The sequence below is a fragment of the Mandrillus leucophaeus genome, unplaced genomic scaffold (assembly GCF_000951045.1).
Source record: "Mandrillus leucophaeus isolate KB7577 unplaced genomic scaffold, Mleu.le_1.0 Scaffold181, whole genome shotgun sequence".
Lineage (NCBI taxonomy): Eukaryota > Metazoa > Chordata > Mammalia > Primates > Cercopithecidae > Mandrillus > Mandrillus leucophaeus.
The window spans coordinates 1,136,825-1,146,233 of NW_012101821.1; the positions used below are offsets into that span (position 1 = coordinate 1,136,825).

General features: G+C 39.2%; 1 protein-coding gene across 1 annotated transcript in view; it reads right to left on the bottom strand.

Moving 5' to 3' along the window:
- USP53 (ubiquitin specific peptidase 53) overlaps positions 1-387 on the bottom strand; it is a 78,154-nt gene extending 77,767 nt beyond the window's left edge. The window contains exon 1 of the mRNA XM_011977600.1: positions 127-387. The gene's annotated coding sequence lies outside the window, so the exon portion shown is untranslated. The remainder of the gene's footprint in view (positions 1-126) is intronic.
- Positions 388-9,409: the final 9,022 nt, after the last annotated feature.

Consider the following 9,409-nt stretch of genomic DNA (forward strand, 5'->3'; position numbering starts at 1 on the left):
GGAGGATGTCGCCGGGTTGCGAGGGGAGAGACAAGCTCTGGGGCTAGAATGAGAGTGTCCCGGTCAGGCCCGCGGGGGTCGCAGGTTGCTGGATCTCCAGCCACAGGGCTGGCTTCGGAGACTTACCTTGAGCTCCACCCTCCTTGCGCGAGGAACGTGCGGTCCAGGTAGAGAAATACCGGCCTTCCACTCCCACACAGCTACCTCCCGCTGGCCCAGCTCCGCTTCACGCCGACACCCACCAGACACACGTACTGCTGCCACCGTACCGAGGCTCACCGGGAACTGGAGCAGAGGAGGCTGGTCTCCGCCGCCCAGAGCCCGACCCTGCGAGCGGAGCATGCGCACACGCCCCAATACCCAGGGGCCAGTCAGACCAGTGACACCTGCGATCAACAGGTCCCTGAAGCCCCGCCCCTCTCCCCGCCTCGAGCCTGCCCCTCGGAGCTGGCTCCGCCTTCACGCTCAACGAGGTAACCCTGCCTCCGCTCGCGATTTCCCGGCTTTCCGGATCTGCGGAATCGTATTCCCGCGGGGATTTGATGGCGAGTGCGATACAGTTGGCTTCCTCAAAGGCGCGAGATCGCGCGAGACCAGGAGATAGAACATTTCCCCAGAGGCGGCAGCGTGGAGCTGGAGTTTGGTTGTTGGGGGCAAGGTGGTTGTAGGACGTGCTGTCTGGTGTGGCGAGAAAGAGAGGCTAGTTCCTCAGGAGGAAGCGATTATTCTGGTGCTCTTGGTAGTTCATTCGGTATTTTCTAAGCTCGAGAACGCGGATCCACCAAGGACTTTACTTAGGTTAGGTATTACCTGAGAGAACAATCCGTAGTTTGGAATCAAAACGCCTTGCGGACACGCAGTTTCCTTTAGCTTTCCCTGAGTCCTTAGACGATCTGTTTGCAGTTAAATGGCTTCCTGTGGCGTGAGTGTGTATTCCCCAAGCAGTTGTTTCTTGCCTTTAATTAGATAGCTTTAATAAGTCTGTTGACGTAGTTAATGATTAATTGTCAGAAAAGTCTGTCCACTTCCTTGCCGTGCTTTCTAACAGGTTTGAAGTTAAAATGTGCTGCTGGGAATTGGGCTAAACTTTGATTTTAAAAAAGGTTTCTTAGGAATAGTAGTAAAAGAAAAACCCATTGTCATTGGTACCAAATATCTCTCAAGTAAATAAATAAGGTTTTGGAACTCATTCCGAAGCTGGTGTAAGCTGAACATACTAATTGTAAAAATGGATTTCAGTAAACCCAGAGGCACTTCTAAAAGTTTATTTCAAAAAATAGGGGAAAGAAATACTGGACGTTGATACAGGCGACAAATAGGACCCGTTTGTAATGTCTGAGGCTGAATCATTAAGAATTTATTGCGCATTTACTATGTTCCCTTTACTGAACTAGGCACTGTAGGAAATAGGATAAAATGAAGCCGTGGTTTCTACCCTCAAAATACTGAAAACTGTGGGAGGGGTGGGGGAAAAAAAGATCCTACTCTGCATTTTTAAAACAGTAAGAGCACACAATTAACTCTCCCCTCAGTTTCCCTAGTGTCATTTTCTCCTCATTCTGCAGCTACTTTTCTGGTGCACTTTAAATACTGTTTTTCTTCTGCGTGGTTTCTGTGTTCGCCAGCACTCCATTTTCTTTTGCTGTTTCTGTTTAATGTTAATCCATGTCTCCTTGAGCAGTCTCTTTCCATCATGGACTTTACCTACCAGGTGTCCCGTGCACCAGGAACTCTCAGGTGTATATCTATAGGTCAGACATTTTTAAGCAACATCTTCATTTGGATTTCACACAGTACCTTAAATATGTCCCAAATTGGCATGGACATCTTTAGTATAATTTGCTCCTGATGCCATGCCCTTCCTCACCCATCTGGAACCTACACCATTTCCATTCCCTGTTTCAGAAAATGGCACGCAACTGCCCAAGTCAGAAATCCATGAGTACTCTTGTTACTTTTCCTTCATTTCCTCTTTTCTAATATGAAATTCTGACTCTTACTTCCTTAAGTATCTCTCAAATCCACCCCTCCACTCTCACTGTCTTAGCCCTTCAAGTAATCATCCCTTATGACTCATCTCCCTTGTAATATTGCAATATTCACAAGATATCCTCTAGTTATTTCCCACACCAGTCAAACCTCCATTCTATTAATAATTTTTCTAACATGAAAATACGATCATTATACTTCTCTGCTAAGAATTTTTCATTACCCACCAGCAGGGCCTTCCATGATCAGACTGTTGAACTCATTGCCATTCTTCCTCCAGTTCCTCCACATTAATCATTCTAAAGTCCTTGCTTTCTGTGTTCTTGGTTCTCCCAAGATCCTTTGGTTCTCTCTCGAATGCTTGTCTCCGTGGATCTTTTCATAACTTTCTGAGACAGAATTGTCATTCCTTCACCCTTTTGGGACTTATTTTTTATAACAATTATGTTGTACTATATTTATTTTTCTGCAAATGTACCTGACAGAGTAACCCCCACCTCCACCCTTGAGAAATAATTAACTGTGGATAATAATGGCGTATACTACCTCCCTGCCTTATTTAGCAATTACAGAATACCCTTCTGTTCACCCTGCTCAAGAATTTGACTAAACCCTGAGTATGCACTTTTAAAATCATATAATTTCATACTTTCTACCAGTTTTAAGCATGTCTATGTACCAATCCTTAAATGGTAGAATTGTAATAGGACCCAATTTAAGCATCAAGGGGGCAGAGTCTGAAGCAAACATGAAAAAATGGAAAATTGACATTGCAGGACAGCAGTTGCTCCCAGAACATTTGTAGTCAGGAAACTCACAACAAGGATTTAAAATATATTAACTCTTAATATTTGTCTTTGAGGGACATGTGTGTGGGTTCGATTCACTAGCTTCTGATTGGCTGGACCCAAATTTGTGAAGACCAATCTCTGCACCTCGCACAGGCAAAGAGATCATGAAAAGGAGTAGGCTTGGCATGCCAAATAACACCCTAGATCGTTCGGCTGAGGCTCAGCCAAAGTGCATACCACCAGCCCATATCCACACCTCTTAGTGTTATTCTGGATTGATCATAACTCAGACTTTGGGAAATGTCCTACTTTGTGGCTAGATGCACCCTGCCACTAATGACTGGTAGGAGTAGCAACATTGTGTCCTGCGGAGCTGTAACCCAGTAGTTCCAGGAGGTCATCAACACCTTAACCATGACTGAGCTGGGTGGGGTAGAGTGAAATACAGCATAGAGAAGTAGTAGATGAATGACTGACTCAGGGTTAGCTACTAGACAGAATCCTTTTTTTCCTAAATTATTTCATAAGGACTGGCAAGTGAATTTCCTTACTACCTAAGCCCTCTGTTTTTTCATATTTCCAAGGCATAGCACAGTGCCTAGCACAGATGCTTAACAAGTAGTGTTTATTGGATAAAGTAAAAAATTGAAAGTTTTGTTGATTTTTTTGAATAGAGTCATCTGTGTGGGCTAAAGTTGGAGAGGGCTTCTGTGGGAGATCATATATGAACTTCAGCTTGGAAGGGGTATAAGCAGGTGTATTTGAAGGCATTGAGGAAGAGATGTAACTTAAAAGAGCAAAGTTTTAGAAACAGGATTGAACAAGGCCAGTACAGGACTACAGTGGGAAGCCTTTGTAAGTTCTGGGACAGAATGATTCATTTGGAACAAGATGCAGAAGAACTGTAGGGGAAACTATAGTTAGGCAAGAAGAGAAATCTCTAGGCTATGACTCAGGGATGAGCCAACCAGAAAAATCTAGTAACAATTGGCCACTCCCTCCTTGACATCTTCATCTCAATTTTTGTGACATCATTCCTTTATGGCTTTCATCCTGCCTCATGGGCTTCTCTTTCTCAGCCTCTTTTTCTCTTGTACTTTTCAATCTACTTTAAATGTTGATGTGCCTTAGTGCCTGATATTTATTCTCATGGTTTTAAATCTGTTTCCCACACAGCAGCCAAATAGTCTTTTAAAAATATTGACATGTTACTCCCCAACTTAAATTGTTCAGTGACTTTCCATTCACATAGAATAAAATCCAAAATTCTTGCCAAGGCCTATAGACCTCTGAATGATCTGTTCCTACCTCCGCAACAATGTCTCATGCTGTTCAAGGCTTTGCATTCTGTATTCCCTAGGTCTGGAAGACTAATTCTAAACTGGGGGTGGTTTTCTCTCTTGTGGACATTTGGCAATGGTTGGAAACATTTTTGATTGTCACAATTGGGGGAAGGGATGCTGCTAAACATCCTACAATGGACAAGACAGTCTCCCACAACAAAGAATTATCCAGTCCCCAATGTCAGTAGTATCAAAGTTGAGAATTACTGACCTAGAACATTCTTCCCATAGGTCTCTAAGTGATTGCTGTAGCAATGTGCCTTGTCATTGAAAGTAGCTGGTCTGAACAAATAAGGCAGAGATGAGGTGGGAAGGAGAAAGAGTTCCTGAGGATCCTCTATCCTCTTACAAGGAATTCTGGACTTGAGTGTTTAGTGGATTCCTCAAAGCTCTGCAGCATGACATTTGGTTAAACACTGGAAGTTCAAATTCAATATCCATGATATCTTAGCTAGCTCTTCCTTGGCTGAAACTTTTCTGGCCATCCATCCCAAACCTTCTAAGGCTCTGCCTCAGAAGGTCAACATTTGCTAGTAAATCACTGCTAGTGGTTTAACTAGTGGCCTCTTTAATTTTTGCTGACTTAGTGTCCGTGTAGGCAATTTCATTACCCTTGTATGTTATTTCACATTGAAACATTCTAATGTTCTTATAAGTAAAATTGGGGTGAGAAGAAATACTTATACAAATACCTTTTTATAATGCCCTAGGTGAAAGCAACTGTAAAGTCCCACACTAGGTTATTATGGCCATTAGTGCCATTATTGTGATTACTAACACTGAGTACTTAAAAAAAAAAAAAAAAAGGTTCTTACAGAATCCCATTATCGTTGATGACATTGATATGTATTTAATTAAAATCCCAAAAATACAGAAAGTTTTAGATTTCCTCTGGTCCAGCCTCCCAGTCAATGGAGGGTCATCCTCACCAGTGGACTATCAGCTTCTGTTCAAATATGATAACAGTGATAGAAAACAATGCTTTGCGGGGCAGCCTATTATTGCCCTTTTAAGACTTCTCTAACTGTTAAAAACTGTTCATCACAATGAGTTGGAATCTATCTCCTAGTAATTTCCACATACTAGCCTTTTTTTTTTGTCCTTTGAAACAACAGAAATCTATATTCTCCTTTTTCATAAGACACTATTTAACACTGAAAGTATCTTTTGTGTTTTTAAGCTAAAATACTCCACTCTATCAACAATTTTTGAAAGCCTAGTAAATGTTACACTAATCCACATATTCGTTCATTTATTATACAGTACTTCACCTCATCCTACAAATGATTTAAATGATTTTAAGCGAATTATAGCATATAATAAAAAAAAAAAAATGGAGGTCAAATATAAATAAGAAAAAACAGTCAGCTATCAGGAATTAAAATAAGAGTAGAAGGTAAAGAACGAGAGCAAAAGAACAGAAATATGCATGAGTCTGTAACTTAAACTTCAGTTTGGCTATGTTCTAAAACCAAAAGTGAATAAGATATTTAAGTTATCAGTAACAGGAAAACACTTTTCTATCATCGTTTAAAATGCTTTTCTCCCCCACGTGAGCCTGTATCTAAGGAGACTCTTATCTGTGTTCACTGACAATGGCTTCATCAACATGTTCCTGGCAAATGCAGTAACAAGCCTCACATACCACCCATGTGACTGAATTCAAGATGCTCTCTTGTCAACTTCAGAAAAATACGTGGTGCCCCAAAAATAAAAACAGATTTTTGCAATTACCCCAATTGTGGTTTGGAGAAATTATTTCCTCCTATAGTTCAGACACTGTTTTCTTATCAGGATAGTTTAAGTAAGATTGTTTTGCAACTGTACCACTTTGTTAACCAATATTAGTTTATGTTCAAAATACTTAATTTTTCATTTATTTTTCTTTTATAAATGATGGGAAACTAGGTTTCCCAAATCTTAATGCCATTATTCTTTTTTGGACACAAATTTTTATGCTGTCTCAGAGCACAAGCAACCCATCATCGGGTTTCTTCGTTTCTTTCAAGTATCTTATTTTGCTTTGAAGTTTCATGCCGTATCTCATAAGATTCACTGTTCTTTCTCTATTTTTGTATTGCAAAAATTAGTAATATCTTCTTTGTCTTCAGCTATGTCATTAAGGAAAATGTTGACGAAGGCTGGATTCCTGACATTCTGCTCTAGCTGCAGCCTAAATTAATCCTAATGGCAGAATTAAAACTGTTAGCCAAGAAGAGAAACGTTTAAGGGCAACATGGTATCATAAAATAGTATGGTTTTTGTACCTGGACAGAAATAGATTTAAATCCTGACATTGCCATTTAGTGTTTGTGTGATCTTGAAAAGTTATTAACTTCCATGAATCTCAGTTTTTTCATCTGTGTGTAGCAGGGTATCCTAGCTAACTGGATGGTTGTTAACAGGATTAAGTAGGACTGCCAGCCCCTCTGGACATTTATTTGCCTAGTTTTGTAATTTTTTTTCTGGCAATGTTTTGTAATTTGAGCAAAAGAATGGAAAAAAACAAATTGTGGAATTGTTTGTGGTCAGAAGCAACGTGGATATGATAGAAACAACACTGAATGTTCTTTGCTCTCAACAGGTAGTTGTATGACTGTAGGTAGGACAGTTTTAACCTCTTTTAACCTCTCTTTCCTCATGCTTGAATGAAAGAATTAGAGTACATTGTTCTAAATGCGTGAAAGTGCCTTTTCTCAATTGTTATTTAATCCCTAAATATGGGTTAGAAACTAACTGCTTTATGCAGCCTATTTTATTTAACTTTTTCAATGATCCTAAATATTAATATTTAGATATTACTAATATCCTTATTTTAGAAATAATGAAAATGAGGTACCTAGCATAGTGTCTAGAACATAGGAGGCACTCAATGAACAGAAGATGAATGACTAAATAAAAGACCATATCAGTTAAATATGCTGTCAAGTTACAGCCATGGAAATACAGTAGAGTAAGTAGAAATGAACAAAGCCAGTATATACTGTACTAATAATAAGTCTAGAAGTAATGGCCAAAAATATCTGAAGGTTTAATTGTCATAAAGTTATTCACTAGGATTCTTTTCTATGAACATCATTTCTCTTCAACTTTTTATAAAACTAGTTTTATAAAATTATTTAACATATAAGATTCCTTAGAATCTTAGAGGTGGAAAGGACCTCAGAGATTAGTTTGTTAAAAATCCCTCACTGTAAATATGAGAAAACTTAAGCCCAGGAAAGAAAAGTTACCCAAGGTCGTCATAGACTCTGGCAGAACCAGGATTGAAATCCAATTCCTTAACATTTGGAATTTGCCTAGTGCGAACAATTTTCCGTGAAGTATTCTGAAGTTTCATGGAAGATAGAACTCTTTTCTTTCTTAAAGTGCAGTAAAATTTCTTTTATATTCAAATATTGGAATATTGATAAACATACTTGGTACTTTTGTACCCTTTTATAAGACAAAGGAAAGAAAACAAAAGGAGGTCAAGAGTATTTCAAAAGCAAATATTTTCTTTTTTCTGAATTGTGATATCTATGATAGTTCTCTGACTGTACGAAAAACAACCATCGTGTTTGCAAATTTATCAAACTTATTTTCCCACTCCTTGGAAATACAACAAATCCAAGCCTCTGTGACTTGCATGTGCACACAAACACACACACTCACTTTACACCTTGGAGTGACTTGTTTTTAAAGTAATTCTTTAAGAAATGCAATAGTAAAGTAACACAGTGTCTTTTGCTCATAGTATATTGGCTGAAATACTAGACCCAGAGGAAGTTGCCCTGGAGAGCACTTTTCTTTATAAAGATGGCAAAAATATTCAGGGCACCAGTGTTTTCAAGTTGAATTTCCTTGTTAAAATTCACTTCACAGTCAAAAGGAAAAAGTAAAATCACACTTAATTTTAAATAATGTAATAAGATTGTTGGAAAATATTCAGTGGCAAAAATATTTTCCAGATTTATAAGTATATATGAAGGCAGAAATACTAGGATACTGAATTTTTTACCAATTCTTAACTATGTTCTTGAATCTTTCATTTTCTTATCAGTGAAACAAGCCCTAAACCTGAAATTGTGCTGAGGAAAAACACAAACCAACTCTGGGCAAGTAAAATCCCTTGTTTGTGTGTTAAAGCCTTTTTAGACATTGTTAAATCAAAGTGTTTTCACTAAATTGCTTCCTGCAAGTTTTATTCTGGACTAATGTTTCAAATACTTTTAACTCTAAAGAACTCTTTATCAAGTTTTAATAGTGTTAATATGATAGAAGGAAGCTATTTCAGTTGCTAAAAACAGTGCTGACATTTAAATTGCAAGCAACAACTAGCACAAGAAAGAATAATAGCTTTCTTTTTTTTTTTTTTTTTTTTTTTCCCCAGACAGTTGTTGCCCAGGGCGGAGTACAATGGACCTCTGCCTCCGCCTCCTGGATTCAAGCGATTCTCCTACCTCAGCCTCCCCAGTAGCTGTGAGTATAGACAAATGCCACCACGCCCGGCTAATTTTTTTGTAGTTTTAGTAGAGAAGGGGTTTTGCCATGTTGGCGAGGCTGGTCTCCAACACCCGACCTCAGGTGATCCACCCACCTCGGCCTCCCAAAGTGCTGGGATTACAGGCATGAACCACCGCGCCCGGCCCTCATCATGCTGTTAATATAGTACCAGTTGGTTTTACCTAGCAAAAGAATAACTTGTTCTTTTTTATTCCTTTTTTTTTTTTTCCACACTTTAAGTTCTAGGGTACACGTGCACATCGTGCAGGTTTGATACATAGGTATGCATGCGCCATGTTGGTTTGCTGTACACATTAACTTGTCATTTACATTTGGTATTTCTCCTAATGCTATCCCTCCCCCAGGCCCCCACCCCCAACACACCCCAGTGTGTGGTGTTCCCTGCCCTGTGTCCAAGTGGTCTCATTGTTCAGTTCCCACATATGAGTGAGAACATGCAGTGTTTGGTTTTCTGTCCTTTGGATAGTTTGCTGAGAATGATGGTTTTCAGATTCATCCATGTGCCTGCAAAGGACATTAACTCATCCTTTTTTATGGCTGCGTCGTATTCCATAGTGTATATGTGCCACCTTTTCTTAATCCAGTCTATCATTGATGGATATTTGGGTTAGTTCCAAGTCTTTACTATTGTGAATAATGCCGCAATAAACATATGTATGCATGTGTCTTTATACTAGCATGATTTATAATCCTTTGGGTATATGCCCAGTAATGGAATTGCTGGGTCAAATAGTGCTTCAAGTTCTAGATCCTTGAGGAATTGCCACACTGTCTTCCACA